This window comes from Aricia agestis, chromosome 8 (assembly GCF_905147365.1).
Source record: "Aricia agestis chromosome 8, ilAriAges1.1, whole genome shotgun sequence".
In the NCBI taxonomy this organism is placed as follows: domain Eukaryota; kingdom Metazoa; phylum Arthropoda; class Insecta; order Lepidoptera; family Lycaenidae; genus Aricia; species Aricia agestis.
The window spans coordinates 12,770,811-12,792,606 of NC_056413.1; the positions used below are offsets into that span (position 1 = coordinate 12,770,811).

A 21,796-nucleotide genomic window follows, 5' to 3' on the forward strand; every position below is an offset into this window, starting at 1 on the left:
ACCTCTCAGCACGTTTGTCCTGATATGTTAGATTTTTTTAACAATAAAAAAAATATACAGTGTATTTGCTGTATATTTTTGATACGCTGAGTACCAGAGCGCATTCGGATTTCTGCGTATTTCGAATAATGTTATTAACCTCTTTTAATGTTCTTTACCGTAAATTCCATTAAATTCCACTTGAATTAATGATCCTGTTAATTACCTGATGACATTTTAATGTTTGACTCGATTTTATAACGCCCCTTCCCAAAAATGTGATTCGTACAGTGCGACGACCCTACTTCCTTGCAATTTTGTTTTGATACAGCTTAAATTTTTTTTTCCATATTTTATTTTTATTTTAGGAGAGCGGAGCTTCATTTTGTCGCGTTACTATTATTGGGGTTGCCTTTCGAGCGTCAATTTGCATCTTGTAGACCTACTACGAAACCATTTTGAGACTCAAACAATCGGACGAGAATGCCGCGTCCTGCTCTAACAACGTCATTTCATGTTTGTTAGAGTAGGAAGCAACATTCTCGTACGATTGTTTGAGTCTCAAAACCGTTTCGTGGTACGGGCCCTACTTCCTACTAATATTATAAATGCAAAAGCATATCCATTGTCCACCTGTCCGATACTACACCGATTTTGCTGTTTGGTAAAAAGGTATTTTGGGTCTAGAAAAAAGGACATAGGACAGTTTTTATCCCGCGCGATATAAGAATTTTGGTGCAACAAAGTTGCGGGCGTCATTTAGTAACATTATTAATATCCTATGAATCTTAATAGTCAATAGTGCTTAATGTTAATAATTGGCGTCTTTTGCAAGTGAACCTATCAATTTGCAATGACACATTTCAGCATCTTGGTTCTTGACTCATAGGTGTTTGACAGTTTGTAGGTAGTTTTAAGATTACTATCAATTACTAACTGTTTGACTATAATTAATACCAGTATACATTATTATTTGACGGTTAAGGTTTTAAGAAATATACTAAAAAGATGAATATTTAATTAATACCGGTAAGTATATAATATTATTATTTGACGGTTAAGTTTTTACGCAATAGATTAAAAAGATTGGTAGGACAAACTGATTTTTATGGTAGGGCAGTATTTAGCTCGGCCGCACTTTATCCGAATTTCTGATCAGAAAAATTCGGACGCACTCTGTTCATACATTTTGTTGTGGACCCCGCATGTTATCAGAATTCTGAGGTGTCATAATGGATGAGCATCCGAATTTTTCTGATCAGAAATTCGGATAATGTGCGGCCGGGCTTAGACTGCTAGTAGTAAAACAAGTAACCATGGAACATAAGTAGTTAATTAGCGTTCTGTCAATTACTCTTATCGATAAAATCGATTCTAACTCGTTATTTCTAGTCTTTTTGTAATATCGATTAATCTATCTTAGATTCTGATGTTGTGATACTTTATATGCGCAAGCAATTTATTTGATCTTGTATAAAATATAATGAATATTCAACATACATAAATAAACTTGTTAAGGACGCGACGTTCGAATATCCTTAAAATATTTTTTAAATTATTTATGTTAATAAAGAAATTTGAAATTCCAATAGTTTATTTCAATATAAACTTAATTATACATCATAATGAATTTCAGTAACATTTATTATGCTAAAAGCCTATAGGAAATGAAATTTCATACTCAAAACACTTGGGTAAAAGTGTTCTTTAGTAATTATAGCTACATTTAAAAAATATCTACCAGAATTGCTAATAGGGGCTTGGTTTAATTTAACTTAATTTTTGTGCAAACGGACTACCTTCTATTTTAAATACGATTAATATGACAACAATGAATGTTGTATGACTATAATTATGAATGAGTCTATGACCAAGGTTAGAGTTTCAAATTATACATTTCCTTGAAACAAGATTTTCTTCCTAAGCTACAAAACTAACTTTATTAAGATTTATAATGGGTAGGTATATGCGCGGTATACACTAAAAACTGAAATCAAGAAGTGTGAGGTTTATTTACGTTACGGAATTTCTTGATTCGGTCGCTGCGCTCAAAACCCGCGATAAAAATAGATATGTAATAGCTGAATAAATAAAAAAGACGGGTTGCACTCCGGGAGTGCCGGCAGAAGTGAAAACTTGATTATTAACGTTGTGCATTATTTTTTTAACCCATTTTGTATGAAAATTGATTTTAAAAAAATCGATTTTTTAAATTAATCGAAACCCTTACAATCGATTTAATTTTTAACCCATTTTTTATGAAAATCGATTTAAAAAAAAAACGATTTCTTTAATTAATCGAAACCCTTACAATCGATTAAAAAATATCGACAATCGAAAAAAAAACAATCGATCAAACAGTCGATCAGCACGAGAATCTGACGCGAGTTTCACAGTTTTTACCCATCCCACAAAAGTGCTTAACGCCGCTAAAGAAGTTTTCACTTAAAAAAGTAATAAGAATAACATTGCTCACAGCATAATCCGTATCTCGTCTGCGCTGACCAAGGCGTGGTGAAACAGGAGTCATCAGATTAAAGCCGCTAGACACGCGAAGGCTGTATCGCGACTTGTTTACTAACGCACACTCTATCTGCCTTCATTAATACTTAACGGTTCAAACCGTTAATCGTTGCTGTATTCAAAACTTTCATTACAAATATCCTACTAAGTGAGGATCCTTAGATCCTCGGGTATTGCGGAAGAGTTCTACTAAACGGTAGAGTCAACAGCTGACAGATATTATTAGACAATTGCATTTTTTTAATTTAAAATGACATTATCTTTTTTTTTAAATGAAATAAGGGGGCAAACGAGCAAACGGGTCACCTGATGGAAAGCAACTTCCGTCGCCCATGGACACTCGTAGTATCAGAAGAGCAGGTGCGTTGCCGGCATTTTAAGAGGGAATAGGGAGGGTAGGGAAGGGAATAGAGGAGGGTAGGGAAGGGAATAGGGTAGGGGGTTGGGCCTCCGGTAAACTCACTCACTCGGCGAAACACAGCGCAAGCGCTGTTTCACGCCGGTTTTCTGTGAGAACGTGGTATTTTTCCGGTCGAGCCGGCCCATTCGTGTCGAAGCATGGCTCTCCCACGTAAATCTATCGTATCTTGGAAATTAGATTAATTAAAAGCGGAAATAGGGCTTTCACTAAACTGATTGTCAGCCACCGATATTCAGCGAGCGTTACGCAGTTTATGCTACATATTTCCGTACATATATTTACTTTTTCGGTGACACCTATTACCCAACTGACGATAAGTTACACTATCATATTCAGCTAGTGAGCTCGCCCCCTAGTCAGTGGCAGTCAGTATGGTTTGAACACAGCCTAACTTTATGACTATGCGCCGGCCGCCGACAAGGCAAATTTAAAAGCACCAAACGAAGTTAAGGACCGAATGTCGAGAGAACGCAAACAAAACAAGGACAGTGAAACAACCTTCTAAATAAGAAAATATCTGAAACATGATTAAGAGACTATGCACCTACAAAACAATTAGTCTTAACAAAGTCTCAATGTAGAGTTAAAGTGTATTGAGTTTATTGAGGTTGACTACATGAAGATGATTGATGGATTTAGTTTAGTCAAGAAGGTAAGTAGACCATCATAACATTTAATGACTAATCTATGCGTCCACGTAACATTTATTGGTACGTATTGGTGATGAAATGGCAATGGTAGTGCACGAGCTTCCGATGTCTTTACATAACCGTGTGATGCAAAATTCTGTTACGTCTTCCCATCAGCATTAACATTTGATGTAGCTTTAATATTTAAATGAAAAGATTAGTTTCCAGTAAGCAAGATATCTCCTCTATAAAACCTCCTTTTTATCAATTAAAAACGAACATTTATGCTTTGGTATAAGCTTTTTAGCTTTGGTTTTCACTTAAAGTTTTTTTGTTCTCAACAGTCCCCGTTTTCTAATAAAGTTGATGAAGAAGAGTTGATCCTTCAAGTTACAATTATAGCACCAAAATGACACCTTTCCATTAGGTACTAGTAATAATCCAAATAGAAAATACCTTTTTCTTAGTAAATTTTTTTTATGAAATAAGGGGGCAAACGAGCAAACGGGTCACCTGATGGAAAGCAACTACCGTCACTCATGGACACTCGCAACATCAGAAAGGCTGCAGGTGCGTTGCTGGCCTTTTAAGAGGGAATCTCTTCTTAAAGGTTTGCAGGTCGTATAGGTTCAGAAATACTGCTGATGGTAGTTCGTTGCAGAGTTTTACAGTGCGCGGCAGAAAGTTACGCGAGAAACGCACGGTGGAAGACTGCCACTCATCAAGGTGATGAGGATGGTATATTTTTCGCGTGGGACGATAGCGAAAAGTTGCAGGTGGTATGATTCCAAACAATTCCTCAGAGCACTCCCCGTGATACAACCGATAGAGGATTACCTATTATTCCCATTAAACTCTCCAAAGCTATCATTTATCCGGAAGTTTTTTTTTTCGTGTTTCGAGGGCAATATTATAGCACAAATATCTTATGAATACGATTAATTTCATAAGAATTTAGAACAACTAGATGACAATGAGGCGTCCTTGACATACCTTCCAAAAGTTGAGCGTGCCTCGCATACGACCTCACATAATGTGGATAAGATCTGTGACGCTATGCTACCGGTCAGAAATTGGCCCTGATATAAAGAAATATGGTTTCACAAAAATATAATATACTATAATAAGATAATGTATTATTAACAAAATAATAATTTATTAACAGGCTAAGACCCAGTTTCATCAAACAATGTTAAATAAATAATGGCTTGTTAAATCAGCCTGTTAGAGCTATCGAGCGTTCCACCATGCCCTAATGTCATGTTAAATCACCTAACACGGTGTTAAATTTAGTTCCTGCTATGGAGGCCCGTTAAATATTTAACAGGCTGTTATATGAGTCAAAATAACAACTTTCAAAGACAATAATATGCAATATCAATAAAAGAATCTGTTTTGACTTTGAGTCTTTCCGCCATGTTTCCGCTACGTCCTTATTATTAATTATTTTCATAGTTATGAATAATTATTTATTTTCACTTTGCCAAAAATTCAGCCTTCGGATTTTCCTTGACATTGCAAATATACTAACTTGTATCAAAATTACCAAACCGAAATATGTAAATAAAAGTTTGTATTATGATTCATGTTTTCAGCTTTGACAGAATATAATAATTATTAACCTGGTAAATTAAGAAGAACTATTATAGCGTAACAAATGTATGCGATCAGTGATATTTTAATTTGGTCGCATTATCTACTATTATACTACTATGGAAGAAAGTGACACATTGCAGCAAACATGTCGTATTAATCTTGTACATTGCAATTTCGTCGCCTTATAACAAGAATGAACGAATTGATAGTTGTTCACTCTTTGTTCACTTAACATTGCATTTACTAATCCGCTGTTAAATTTTTACTGTGGGACATAAGTATTTTAACAGTCTGTTTAATTTTCTAAGCTCCGTTAAGTAATGCCTCGTTAGGATTTAACAAACATAGGTTGGTGAAATTGGGTCTAAGGCTAGTAGTAGGCTTTATGGACATTTTAAATGTACCAAAGTAGGTACCAAAACATCAAAATGAAGACGTTTACAGTCTGTCAAGAAAGTGAAGACATTAAAAAGTGGCAACATCGTAGTGTCGTCCTTTTCAAATCAATCTAAGAAAAAGGAATGATGACACTACGATGTTGCTACTTTTTAATTTCTTCACTTTCTTGACGGACTATACATTAATTACTTTTTGAGCAATTAAATATGTACTTGTTCTAAAAATAATATTTTAATCTCGTGCCTTTCAAATATTAATATCTAATATTCACATAATTAATATTTATGCAAATATAAAAAACCTAATTATGCAATAGGTAACCAAAAAAAACTTAAAAATGTTAATATACTTACCATATTCAAGTTTTAATATAAGTAATATAATAATTTTAAATGATAATTGGTTGTATTTTATGTGATCAAGTTTATCATGTTATACAATACTACTAAATGAGGACAACCTTTGCGCTAGACTCTATAGCCTACAGTAGCCAGTAGGGTTTAACGGATGGGTAATTTTTTACCGACAGACGTAAGAATGAGGAAGTTGTTAATTATTATAAACATTGATTAGACTTCTAAGTTTTAAAATTAGGAGTTTAGAAGTTGTAAAAGAAATAAAAATTGATTACACTTCTAAAATTAGAAGTTTAGACACGTTTAGGTCAGTTTTGAAAACACCACAGCAGTTTGGTGTAAGCAAAACTATTTTAGGATCAAGGCCGACGTTATTAATAAAATTCAAAGTGTAAAACTATTTATTCTCTGCTCGCAATACGAGAATTATAAAGTTATAAGAAAATGCTATGGTGATAAATGATTAGTAGCTAAACATCCTGCTGCACTGAGAGACATTCAATCATGAAACTTAGGCTGGTATGAATAGTCAGTACTCGAGATGCATCTCGGTCTCAAGACACGGTTCAGGCTCTGTGATTGGTTGGCTGTCAAAATTTGGACCAATCATAGAGCCGAACCGCGTCTAGAGACCGAGATGCATCTTGAGTACTGACTATTTATACCGGCCTTAATATTCGTTTCTGAGTGCAGCGGTTAGATTATTTTATTATAGTTGGGGAGAGGAAGAGGGGATTTCGGGACAAGCTCGAGCGTGTCTGATTAAGCTTGTATAGGCTTCTGACATGTGTCTAGTTATCATGGTATAGAAATCAGATTTCTCACGTGGTGGGTTAATTTTTTTTTAAATATTGGAATGTCATCGGATCTGTCAGATTAAGATATGGGATGTTAAGTATACCCCAAAGAAGCTTCCATATAAAACACTGACGATTCAAAGGTTAGGTAAGCCTGTAGGGACATTTTAAAATTAAAAAAAATAAAGCTAACATATTTTCCTAACTAAGCTTCGCAGATTTATTTTGCACTAAACTACTGATTTAGTCCTTGTTGTCTAAAATACATTTATAATTTTCCTAAATAAGCAATTTTCTGAATAAGTATATATTCTTTTTCAAAACTTTAAAATGGCTGCAGTTTCTGAACACACCGCTAAAATAAAAAAAGCTCTTATTATTTTTTTATCCGTTTTACCTAATGTACAAAACCTACTAGGTCTGCATGACGTTCGAGTGACTACAAAATTAGCACCTTCCCCTCATCTACTATTATGTACTATTAACTATAATATACATTATACATGCTTGAACGTTATGAGCTGTTTTTGGTAGAGCGACTATAATAATGCACACATTAATTAATTCATAATTAATATTTTTTGACAGATCCTGAAATACAATTTGACATTTAATTAGCCTTGATTGACTATTATTAAATTGACATTTGAAATTGAATAACAATAGCGTTAATTTGAATCTAGATCGATTCATTACCTAGGACTTCATTAATGTTATAATACTGGTTTCATGTGCACTGTTTCCACGCGTGTCCTGTTATGAGGGATAATGATGTACACTATGAAGATAGATAGAAAATTATTTATTATTCATACAAATTAAAACTAAAAAATATAAATACATATATACATTTTAAAGCTACTTCTTGCGATGCCAAATAATATTATGTGCAATTCTTGCCTTTATATGTATGTTACATATTTCAATGTTTGACATCACATAAAAAACATAGCCTCAAAACACTATAAGAATACAAGTGTTATGGCTGAGTATAATCTCTAAATATGCGTTATTTCGTTTACTACTTGCTTTAGATATCAAAAAGATCTTAAGAAAATAAAAAGGCCGCAAAAGGGTGTACTTTAAAAACCTTTAGGCTTTTAATGCCAATTAATATATCATAACCTTTAGAAAAGGTCGTAGGTAACGAGATATGACGTGGCCTTGACATGGACGTCAGTGGAGCATGAACTGATGTTACCGCAGACGCCAGAGCGTAGACGCATCTTGGCATATACTGTTACATTATTATTATGAATTGTGATAGGGAACGTGCGCAACAAAGCATTTACCAATCCTTATTTATTGGTGTGCTATAATTTACTTGACATATTGTGCCTGTAGTCCCGGTACGTTCCCTTAAAAGTGCTGAGTACAGGCGTCACAAATCTGACATGTTTAATCTGTACCTACTATTTACTTGACAAGTAATTCCACCAGTAGCTCTACCATGAGTTTAAAGCTATAGTATTTTTCGATACTCGATACCGACTACCGTAAATTTTTAGTATGGCAAATTTTACAGTGCGGCGCCATAACGCACCTGCAGCTCTTCTGATGTTGCGAGTGTCCATGGGCGACGGTAGTTGCTTTCCATCAGGCGACCCGTTTGCTCGTTTGCCCCCTTATTTCATTTAAAAAAAACTTGCGGAACTAAAATCGCCATACTAAATATTTACGTAGTCGGTATCGAGTATCAATAAAATATACTATAGCTTTAAACTCATGGTAGAGCTACAGTAGTTTCTGCACGTTCCCTAAAGCTGTTGCAGACGGCTTTGAGTGGCATTCAATCACACATTTAGCCTCTTTCATGGTGGAATTTTTAAAAATGCTTTCTTGGTCGAAGCCTAAATAAATATCAAGTTAAAAATTATTGCAATAAGTATAGTTTAATCATTATTGTTAATACGCGAGCGAAAAACTTTGGATCCCTTTTGATGAAAAATGCGTAAATGTAAGTGAATGAAAATTTGCACAGTATTGTTTTATAATATGGTGAAGGAGTGCATCGAGCTAATATAATTTTGAAATTACGCTTTTACCATACATTTTTTTAACAAATAAAACATCACACACACTACAATGTGCACACTATCATCTTTTTGAATGACAAGCCTATACATACGAATTATACTCTTTTGTTTATGGTTTTAGTCTGTTGCAGTTGTCAAATTAAAAATGGTTTGTTGTTTTTTTTTATTAACTCTGAAATAGTCAATACTTTAAACGGGGAGCCAAAAGAAGAAGAAAAAAAACATTTAATGTCGAATTTCGACCATTGGGCGATCTCTAGTCATAAACTCAATACTCATAATAAAACCAAATCAAATGCTGTAAAAAATCATTTCAAGATTATTCTATTTCATTCTACCATAATTAGTACGTTCCTTACTCTAAATATCCTTATTTAAAGTTTCAAGTTCAAATAACAGTATTTTCAATGTTTTTGAAAATTGAATAATATTTTCATTTACTTTTAAATGTCGCTTCAACCTTCTCAAAGTCGGAGATTTTATTGCGTTTCTTTGAATATTATGACGCATTATTTAGTTTTATGTAAGTAACTCGAGACAAAATATATTTTAATTCAATTCTCACACAACTTCAGTGACCTTTAAGTGCCACTTATTTCAGTGAGTCACGTTAATATGGCGATAAATTCCAAAATAATAAATTGATCGATCGAGCATAAACTTTGCAATTTAAGAAATATAGGTACTTACCTAGTAATGTCGAGAAGATATAGGCCAATATAATAAAGATGTTTTAAAATAAATTATCGTAGTGTCATCCCTTTCAAATCAATATAAGAAAAAAGGGATATTTTTTTTTATTTAAGAAAAAAAGGGATGATACTACGATGTTGCCACTTTTTAATTTCTTCACTTTTTTGACTATAAATATTTTGGCCGCATTGTCTACTGCTTATGTCTGCTAGATTCTGCCCTTAATGCAAGATCGCTCATTTAAAGGAAGAAAGATAGTGTACGAGATCTTGCCGTGTAGGCTCTACACTTTGGGAAATGTGAAAAAAAATCTCTACCAATAATATATATTAAAAAAAAAAATCACCTTGTACCAATGATTTGACTGAGTTACTGCTAACGGTTTCCAGAACGTTCTTTGAAGTTCAAAGTATTGAATTAGTTTTGTCATAAATCTAAGTAAGTGCTAGCTAGTAGCTGTACAATACAACACAATATACAGTAGATCGTTTTATACCGCCCAATTAGGCGCACGCAACGTTAGGCAGCCACTGGTTTCTTTAGGACGGTTTATATATTTGCTTTTTTAGAAATATGTTCATATCAGTTACTTTTCGGGGTATTCGAGCGACTCATAGTAATTTTAGGATTTAGAGAGAAAACTTTAGAGAGCATCAGGTCATGATTCATAACATTATGAACCACTCAAAGTTGCTATGTTGGACCAGCGGAACTGCAGTGTCACGTCATAAAAATCTTATCTCTTTGCTTCACGAGTTTGGTTTTCAAAACACAACTAAAATATAAAACACGACAGTAAAAGTAGCACGAAAAATGTACATAGCTATAGAAAATATCCTAATTGGCGGCCCTCCTGTAGCTCTACCATGAGTTTAAAGCTATAGTATTTATCGAAACTCGATACCGACTACGTAAATATTATTTTGAATGGCGATTTTAGTTCCGCATGTAATCGCTAGAGGCGCTGTAAAAATTGCTATACTAAAATGGTACGGTTACGGTAGTCGGTATCGAGTATCGAAAAATACTATAGCTTTAAACTCATGGTAGAGCTACATGTGAGTAATGCTACCGTATATATTTGTATTGTGGTAGCTGTATGCGACAAGTCGATGGGCGGGGCTTCCGGCCAGCACAATAGCTCGTAAGCCTGTTTGGAATTCGCACAGTGATTTCAGTTTCCAGTAACAGTTTGAGTGACGCTGGACAGCTAGGAATGGGCTATTCGTATGACCTAAAAAATATGCTCCTAGTGCATACTGTATTTACTACTTTAAGCTACGGTATAATATTTTTTTGACATACTTAATATAAGCTACTTGTTATACTTTTTTAGCAGTTGGTATTTGCGGATATTAAATGTAACTTAATGCCACCATTTAAAATATTTATACCAGTTGTCACGAACAAAAACAAGTAGGTAAGTATAGCTCAAGTACAGCAAAATATACATTTTGAAGGATAAATATTTTGTTATTGATGAAATAACAAAATATTTTCTAGTAATATCAGAGAACTTGATTCGCAGATGGTGGGCCTATGTAAATTGGTCGCGTTTTGTCCAAATTTAACCAATTAACAGATCACGAATTACATTAAATTGACATAATTCGTTGGCAGACCAATGCGGTCTGCCAACTGGCTATGAATCAATTTCTTCGACGGTACCTACAAATTACAAAATAAACGAATAGTTTAATGTCCTTTTGATATAAAAGAATACTAATTGAATAAAGAATTGTAGAATTTGACTAGACAGAAGAATCTAGAATCTAAACAAGAGTTATATGTTAACAATGTATTCCTGTACAAAGCGTAGAAAGGTTACGGCGGTCGTTAGTGCCTTACCTTGGAAATACCATTCGGACTATGTTTATTACATAAATTACATAGTTTATTACATTTGCATAATATTTGAAGACATGAGTGTATAAAGTAAATAATTAACAATTTAAAAACTGTCGCTTTTTAATGTTCCATACCCAAAGGGTAAAAACGGGACCCTATTACTAAGACTTCGATGTCTGTATCTCTAGAACCGCTATAGCTAGACTTCTGAAATTTTCTGAGATTGTGTATATCTGTTTCCGCTATAACAACAAATACTAAAAATTAAATTAAATGAAATTAATATTTAAAGGAGGCTCCCATACAATAAACGTGATTTTTGGCCGTTTTAATAATGGCAATAGGTAGGTGTTTGCATTGTTCACAAAACACTCGGTTTTATTTATACTTTAATTATTTATAATAAAATTTAAATGAAATAAAGAATTAAGGGATCCCATACAAAAAAAAACACATTTTTTACCCATTTTTGCTCTATAATGGTACGGAACCCTTCATGCGCGAGTCCAAATCGCACTTCGCCGATTTTTTTCATAAATAGAGGCTTTAGGATCGGGAAAATGATTTGAAAACAATATGTGGCAATTTATATGTAGAGGCTTTTGTTTTTTTACATAAACGGAGGCTTTAGGACTGGGAAAATTATTTGAAATCAAAAAATGTGGATTCTAAGTATATAGTACTAAGTATAGTATTATATTAGCTAGATAATGAGGTAGGTAAGTTACAACTTACAAGGTTTGTTCAATTTGAAGACGCGAGTGGAAGAACACGATAAGTAACAGTAAAAAATTGACGTTTTTTGCATAAGTAAATGAAGGCTTTAGGGTCAGAAAAATGGTTGCTTTTTATGTGTAGCCAGATATATTAGGCAGGTGATGAAGTAGATAAGTAACAAGATTTGCACAAATTGTAAAAATTAGTCAATGTGTGTTCATCCACTCACGTTATCAATTATGTAAGAAAAATGAGAAATTGTTCTTATGTTTTAAAACGCTAGTTCTTCATCCACTCGTCTTCATTTGTATATTCAGGTATTTCTGTAATCAAAGATATTTAGGTTATCTATGTTCTCTAGTAATGCGTGTGTGCTGTGTGTCCATAAAACGTCAACTTAATAAGCCTGCTGTATCTATGATGTCAGACCTGACCTTAAAAATGTAGCGGTAAAAAGTATATTTCTACTTCCTGAAAAGAGCCTTTTCATAGGAAAGATACATGCATTAGTATCAGAAAAGTTGGAGATAATTTTTTTTTATTTTTAAAGTGATTTTTTTGCACTATGGTCATTTGAGTGTTGCTACATTTAAAAATAAAATTGTGGCTATCCGTGAAGAACTGAAGCTTTTAATTCTTCCACAGAAAGATACAAAGAAACATAAAACACATGAAGTCAAAATATTTCGAAATTCAAAAGGTACTTCAAAAATACTAAACGTTAATCACATGTATTTGTACCCAAAACCAGCCAAAACTCTATGTTTACCTCGCTCTATCTTACACATATTTTGGAAATTGGTGTCTTCGATTGTGATTGTCACAGCCCACAGGGTTGGCACTTTTAAGTTTTAAATTATATCTTTATAAAAAGTCCTTCTAATTCTTAAATATTATTTAGAATTTCTAAATAATATTTAAGAATTAAAATGTTGCAAGACTTTTAAAGAATTATGCAATATTATACGACAAAAATGTACGAATTGCGAACTGGTGTCGCCAGTACGAAACTTGAAAAATTTTTTGACAATATGTCAAAAAAATTACCGTACCGTACCGTATATAGTTCCTGCACGTTCCCTATATTGACAACCCTAATGCTATGTCGTGTGGACAATATTCAAAGCACAGAAGCGGCCTTCTGTAGAGAAAGTGTTTTAGATAACGACGTATACGCCATTACACGTTGACGAAATGTTTATTGTCTAATTCGATAATAACGCATTATACAATCGAATTAAGCAATCGTTGAACTTTAGATGTAGAGGTTTCAGGATAGATTGCACCATACGTAGCTCCAATTTGACATTTAATTTTTTTAGATCTTATTTTTTATCCATCAAGAAAATTATTATTAAGACCATAGACTTAATATATACTGTCGTAAGACAGCTCTGATATATTACCACAGGTTCATAATTTTGTAAGTTCACAGATTTTTGCAAATAAAAACTTTGAGTGTACAATGTTACAAATAACAGGAAATAGGGACACGTAGTACAATAATATCTTTACATGAAAAATAATAAAATATTATTATGTTAAATTGCTCCAAATAAATTAATTACTATAAAAGAATAAAGAGGACACGCAGGTAGTTGATGATACAAATGTCAAGGTAATTATACAGACCTACTAATTTACAAATTATAATTTTAAATTAAATCACTAGCCAGTTACAAAAAGATCCTTGAGGGGCTTTGTATACTTGATCCAATAAAGCCTGTCTATAATAAAAAAAAATATATGTTCGAAAAATGAACATGGCTGTCGAATATAATTTGCAAAATAATTTGTGCTTTTATAATATAAAGTCTTGCACGGTGGCAGTCGAAGAATAGATAATAAAATCAGTTATAAATTATAATAACTATTTCATGGAAACAGCTAACATAATCATGTAAGATAACGTCGGAAATTGCATCCCAGTTCATTAACTGGTGGTGACTAAAAATAATTAACTTGACAGTCCGTTCAGAATGATTTTACCTTTGGCAGGACTTTTATTGCCAATACTTAAGGATTACTACCATTACATAGAAACTTGCAGTAAAATAAATTTGAACAGACTTTCCCTTCAACTGTGGCGGCCATATTGCAAAAATAAGCGCATTTTTGGGGCTACTTCTGGATGTTCACGGGTGACGCGTTAAAATGACGATAACTCTAAAATTCCGGGGGATGCATATTATAATTATGTCATTGGAATCTGTATGAATTAAGCTGATATAATAAGAATAAATAAAAAAAACTAAATCATTTTAGAATGCTTACATTAGCGAGCATTCGCGAGTCGCGACAATAGACTAGACGGGTCGTCCATTAACAGGAAGCTGGCGCATGCGGCGCATACGCAATGCCGCAAGTCACGACCTAGTGGTTGAAGGCGACAACATTGTTATGAGGGCAATTATCAAACATTGTTCAGTGTTAATTTGTTATTTTATTGCTAATGGCTGACACGAAACGTGAGGGATTTTAAGTAATTCGTTGATATTTTTTATGCAGAGTTTCTACGAGAGTGATTCTTATGTTGCTGGAGGGTAAAACAGTCCCATAATATAAAACTCATCGAAGAAGAAGAAGACGAAATGTCATTGCAAATGTCAAAAGATACGGACTGTCGACCGGGATCTGAGGATATAGCGCATCAAAGACTTGGTGGAACAGATTAACAATCGTCACAGACTAAAAACGCAACTGATAATGAATCAAATGAATACATTATGAGTGATCAGAATATTAATAAGTTTATTTAATTGTAGTCACTGCGCCAACGTGATTTGCTCATGACATTCTGCATCGAGAGATCATATTGTTCGTACGTCATAGGTATAGCATACTAGTATCAAATGCGAATGATAAAATAAATCTGTGTTTTTGGCGAACCGAGTAAAAACAATAGGTCTGTACTAAATACTGATGATACTGGTGAAACTCAAGTTATACATGATATATTTTAAATCGGAGGGAGCCTGCAGGCTTTAACAGTATACCTTCGATCATACACATAAATTAATAAATGCGTATTTTTCCATAGATAATGCCTAGTTAGATTGTTCTAAACTTCCTAAACCCCCTACATAAAATATAATGTACTCGTAATCTGGGCAATTATTGTTGCAGATACCGAGTAACCTAATAAAAAATAATTTTATGTAAAAGTTACTTTACATAATGTAAAAAAGGAACCTCAAAATTTTCAAGTAGACAGAAGAACCATATTTAGTAACGTTATAGCCACTAGCCAACAGAAATGTAACATTTTCATTTTTCATACTTCGGTTTGGTTCATTAAAATCATTCGGTGTTCTGTAGTACGTGACAAGCCAAGTAGCACTAGAAAAATGATTTACAACAATTGACTTCTAACTGGTAACGATGGCCAAATTGAGGAGCCAAATTAACATACAGTTACAATAGAATTTAGGCTAAATATTTTGTTCCCGTGTAAATGGGACTTAACACTAATATCAATCGCTAAGGAGTCTAAACTACAGTTTTATTATTTTAAAAAAGCTTTTTTTTACCGTCATAAACAACAACAACAACGTGGGGTCTTATTAAAGAAGTGTTTTTAAGTTGCTTTAGTTAAAGTTTTAAAGCTTAAGATGTGACGACTTAATGATATAACAACTGCTAAAGCTACTATAAGCTTAAAACTAATAAGTGCAAAAGATCTACAGAATCTAGCAATCGATCTTGTTACACCAGACGTAACTAATCTATTATCGGAACTACCTGTTACTTTATAATGAGGAAAGGAAAAGTTCAAGTTACATGAATACGATTTATCAAACTTAAGATAAAATAAAATAATGAACAAATGAAATAGTTTGAAAAGATTTTTATCAACTTGTTACTTGCAACAATTAGATTCCAAAGAAATTGAGATGTAGGAGTGGCACTTTTATAATACTCATTTCTGGGCCTGTAGACAAGTGGCAAAGCGCTAACGCTAACGCTAGCGCTACAAAATGTATGCGATTTGACATAAGTCATCGCTTCGCTAGCGAATACTAATGTCAAATCCATACATTTTGTAGCGCTAACGTTAGCGTTAGCGTTTTGCCACTTGTCTACGGGGGCTGTTGTCTGAAAAATCGTAATGTTTTTATATGAGTAAGGCTGCGTTTACACCAGAGCTGAGCGGAGCTGTGTTGCGAGGAATGTGTTTTTGAGAACCAATAGAATCGCTTCATTGACATGACTTTGCCATGACGTTGCTCAGCGCGGCGATGCTATTGGTTCTCAAAAAGACATGCCTCTCAACCGTACTCTGGTGGAAACGTAACCTAAAGACACGTTTTCATCGATCATTTTAAACATCTAGAACCATCTCTATGTTGCGCGTTTCAAGTAGCAAGAGCAACCTGCTGTGTTTTGTGAAACTAATTCCAAACAGATAATCTTTCACCGCAACCGCGCCTCATAATGAGTATTGTTCTCCGTTTAACTGATGCCTCTATCTTTGTTCCTTTTTCGAGTTGTGGTTAAAGCCTTCGTGTTCATACTTTGTGTCAACATAATTACTTCTGTCGTTCGCTTGTTTTCATTTATTTTTAAAATTACCGGTAATTGTATTTCGTTCGCAGAAGTTTCTCGACACAATATTATTCTTGGAGTGAAAAATTTGAATCGACAGATCAGGAAGACGAGAATCAGGTTACCATCAAACTCGATGTCGATCCAACATATTAACGCCCATTTTAATTTATATGCAACAAAAATACATGACAATAAAAAAAAATTCATCCCCATCGATTTATCTTCCAAAACATTTCGGCTTAAGAAAAGTACTGCTGGCCTCAAATAAATTAAAAAATTACAGATGCCTTACAAAAAAAGTACGTTAAATGTTACGTAAATACGGAAGATAAAGTGATAATAAATCTAGAATGGAATTCACGTGGGCGATCCGACTGAGAAAGTAAAAACTTTAAGCATTCAGAGAATTTCACTTCCAAAGTTTGTTAAAAACATATTTACAGAAACTTGACAAGCTGTGACATTTTAATCTTTTAAGGTTTTTCTAGGAGAACAGTGCCTTAGAACGCCTCTTTGGGTTTCGGATTTCGATTCCCGCGTTGAAAAGTGCGAACAAACGCACCTTGCCCGTTGGGTTACAAAAGGAGATAATGATTATGAATACTGCGTAAACACTATGGCACTACGAACGCTGCTTTTTAGAAGATAACTTTAAGTTATACGAAATATTCCATACCTGCAATATGAAAATTCAAAGAATTTCGTGGACTTTCATCTTGTAAGAAATAATGTAGCCTTAAAACGATTTAAAATGGCTTTCGCTTATACAAGAAAGTGTGCTACTTTGGCTAAGGTCACCGGTGCAGCAGTAATCCTGCGGTTGACTTCAATGCCAGTGCTGGGTAAGTGCCCAGCACTGGCAATTCAAACTGCATTCTATAGTTTCCACATCGATATTATATTTGATATAATATAATTTTCAAAACTTATTTCGCTTTCCAATCTATTAGGGCCGATTCACACCGGAATGGCAGCGGCGAGGCGAGCACTTTTAGCGTCATATGATTTTAAACTTTATCTTCATTATTGTAATACCGCTTGAGAAATCGCGGCCACGGGCGGCCGTAGAATTCTCAAGCGATACTATGCATTACAATAATAAAGATAAAGTTTAAAATCATAATATTACGCTGAAAGTACTCGCCTTGCCGCTGCCATTCCGGTGTGAATCGGCCCTTAAATGCAATTCGGTTGTTGATAAGCTTTAGAAATATTAAATAATGTTGCAAAAACTTTACAATCATGCATTGTAAAGTTTTAAACATTTACAACTTTTCAATCTTATTCCTTGATAATAATGTTCAAACTTCACAGGCGAAAGTTTTCGTCAACTGTACCAACAAGAACAAAATGTACTTGCTTTGAAATAGAAATACTATGATTCATAGGTAGTAATTAGTAAACCATCTTAAAAATATTTGCATTTCGCATTCGTATTAACGCCCTGTATAATTTAAAAAAAATACCATGCAGCTTAGTCATCCAGGCTGGTTTTTGTCACCTTACTTAATCGCACGGTCAATACTCGTTAAAGGGGCGTTAGCAGTTAGCACGCAAGATTGCAGATTACTGCAGACCTGATTATACTGTGACACTCGATACCGAAAATATACGTATATTACTGCAAAATAAAGGTATTATTTCTCCGAAACGCTTATTGTTGCGAAAATTTGTGAAGTACCAAAATAAGGATAAAAACAATAATCGACAGTTATTTGGCAGCGATTCAAGGCATTGTTTTTAATACTTTGTGTCTACCTGAGCCGTGTAGTGATATTTTATTCATGAATTTAAATGCCTAAGAGAATTTTATAACGTGTTGTTACTAAACATACTTTACTGTGATTTTTGCCATCTCTATCTACTCAAGAATCTACTGAGAGCTACAAAAATCTTTAGAAAGAGCATGTGATATTTTAGTATGAAGCCTGGTATACCTACCTGCAAATTCACGATTAAAAAAAATGTCATTTTGGCGGCAAGAGATGAAACATGTGCCAATCGATAGTACATCAAAATATAAATAGGAAATACTCTTTGGTAAAATGTCGGTTTGGAAAAATTTCCAACTTTAGGTAAGTATACCAATTAGGTTCCTTGCTCTTTGACATGTGCAGATCTGAGTAAAAGTGTACCCTTCATTAGTGGTTTAATCCAGAGTTAATTTTAACGCATATTTGTACCGCTGCCCTCAGTTTATTGAACTCTTAAATCTCTTAATATTATTTTAAAACGTTTTATCAACGCATGTGCAATAAAAATGTGATTAATCTCAAAGTTATTATCATCAGATGTAAGAGAATCTTATCTCTGAAGTAATAAAACGTAAAATGAGTTACAAACTCCCAGCATCAAATTAACCGCACTTAAGACCGAAGATCGTGATGTTTCAAGTTTTTTTTTTCTTGTTTTTTATAATTTTTTAAAGTTACACTTGCAACTTCCTGTAACGTCAATTTGATGCGGTCTTAAGGCCATCGTACATACAGGATATTTTAGGACTGTTACACTTTGGCAGGGTCGCGGTTGTGTATTCCGCGTATCCCATGGCTCTGCCTTAAGCGGAAGAGTAGGAACACCGTTGGGGTTTTAGTGGGTATGCCCGGGCGCGGCCCTCCGCCCCCAGGGAGTCCCACATACCCCGGTAGCCCTCCCCAGACTGCCGGGGATGCGTAAACGCATTTCCCCAACGAAAAAAAAAAAAAAAAAAAAAAAAAAAAAAAAAAAAAAAAAAAAAAAAAGACTATTACACTTATCAAAACTGTTTCGTAAGGTATAAGTACCCTGACAATAATCTTATCCCAAATGTTTGTTCTTCTACACAGCAAAAATTTGAATATTGCAATTATGAAGTATGTAAAAGCTTATCTAATAACAATAGTAGTTAGTCACTCATTTTCCACCCTTTGGATTTTCCGTTATGTTTAAGAGACTATTTATCAGTGTGTAGAGACAAGTTGATTACATCTATGATTCAGTAAAGGAAATCTAAACGTTTATACATAATTGAACGCTTGATCTTGATTAATCCTCGTTTTTCTGTGAATGGTAGGACATGATTAGTCTTCAGTGATTTTGCGTTATAAAGCCATTTATTTCTGTCAGTTTCTAGGAAATTAATTGTGATTTAGCCACAGCATCAACATTTAAATACTTGAATAATCTTATCTTCCTTAACAAGTATGATTTAATAATAAAAATTAAGGCATATAAAAGCAATATGATGGACTACACTTAGTTGTGTTTATTTAAATTAAATTCCAAATATAATATTAATATTGTAATTTGTAAGTTACTTTTGTGTTCCGATTTTTTTCTTACCTTAGAGACTTGGTAAATTTTTTGTTTATCCTAATATTAATTAATATCTAAATTGTAAACAGTGGAAGTAAGTCGCATTCGTCTGCAGTGTGCGATGACCGACAAGGCCGTCGACCTTCCTGACTCATCTGGCGTGTTCAATTCAAAAATTCTCCAAAACCGAACGACCAGTGCCCCAACTTTATGGACCACTACACTTTGCACATAACTGTCTTGTGATTTTGATAATTTCGGACCAAGTCACCGGCTCTTTAAAAACGCTTCCAAGATCCTGTGCAACTGGAATTGTAGAGTCTTCTTCACCTAATCTAGACGCAAAATAGAGTCTACTTTTTGGAAATCACAAACACTCTAGCTAACTATGAGTTTCTCAACCTTATTTTGCTCACCGCCCACTTTTTTTTTTTAAATTAAATAAGGGGACAAACGAGCAAACGGGTCACCTGATGGTAAGCAACTACCGTCGCCCATGGACACTCGCAACATCAGAAGAGCTGCAGGTGCGTTGCCGGCCTTTTAAGAGGGTATACGCTCTTTTCTTGAAGGTATGCAGGTCGTATCGGTCCGGAAATACTGCTGGTGACAGTTCATTCCAGAGTTTTACAGTGCGCGGCAGAAAGTTACGCGAAAAACGCACTGTGGAAGACTGCCACACATCAAGGTGATGAGGATGGTATGTTTTTCGCGTGGGACGATAGCGAAAAGTTGCAGGTGGTATGATTCCGAACAATTCCTCAGAGCACTCCCCGTGATACAACCGATAGAGAATGCAGAGTGAAGCAACATCTCGGCGTAATTCCAGGGGGTCCAACTTGTTTGAAACACTATGGCAGTCAACAATTCGACTTTGAGAATATGTTTTTTTCTAGAGCCCCCCATCTTAATTTTACTTACCATCTGTCGCGAATTTAAAACAGCTATTGCCACGATTATATAATTAATTTAAACGTAAGATATTATAATATTATAGTCGTAAGATCTCTGTACTTTAACCTCGATCGTAGTAATTTTTATTTTATAGTTTTTAGTAATTATGATTTTAATCCATTGCTCGTCCTACCAAAACACGTGCATACGTGATAAAAATGATTACAATACCTACATTAACTAAAATTAAACGATATTAATTTTTATTTTACTTTAGTACGTGATTAGCGTATATTTTTTTATCTTTTTAGACTATATTTTTTAATCTACCCACGCCCCATCTGCGCCATCTCAATGCCCCCTAATTTTCTCGGGGTCTTCTACTGCCCCCCCCAAAAGTCTTAAACGCCCACAAGGGGGCGTTATCGCCCACGTTGAGAACCTGTGCTCTAGCTAAACAACACAATATGAAGTATTTAGAGAAATCTGCTAGAAATCCTAAATTCAAGTTATAACCCTTAATAAATTTTCTCTCTACCAAATTGCTTTAGGCCACATTTCGATCTAAAAGCCACAATTCTCAGAAAGGTTGATAGATTCAATTCCCCGTGTCTGCGAGTGTCAGTCAACACAATAGGGTATTAACTGAATAAACAGCAAATTGACGCTTATTGTTTCAATGTTAGACATGGATCCGTGCCTTCATCAACCTTTAGATCAATTTAATATTGTTCCAGCATGTGTGGCAATCCTGAACGAATGATATTGTTAGGAAATTGTCTCTTATATCTATATCCGTTCTTCATTCTTCGGTATCCAAGTATCAAGATCTATCTCGTCTAGTCTAGTGTAATGCAGAAGACGCAGTTTTTTACATTGATGACTGACATGTACGGCAGTGGAGGTACCAAATCGCAGCCTTTAGTTAAGGTGCAAAGCCGACACTACTGAAAAAAATATTAAATGTTCGAATTTCATTAGGTATTTATTTTACGACTTCATGAGATGAACACAAAAAAGGATGTCGGAATAAAAACTTTTAAAAAGAACTAAAAAAAGATGGCGG

General features: G+C 34.3%; 1 protein-coding gene across 1 annotated transcript in view; it reads right to left on the reverse strand.

Moving 5' to 3' along the window:
* LOC121729322 (beta-1,4-glucuronyltransferase 1) overlaps positions 1–21,796 on the reverse strand; it is a 112,982-nt gene that overhangs the window by 77,037 nt on the left and 14,149 nt on the right. The window lies entirely within an intron of this gene.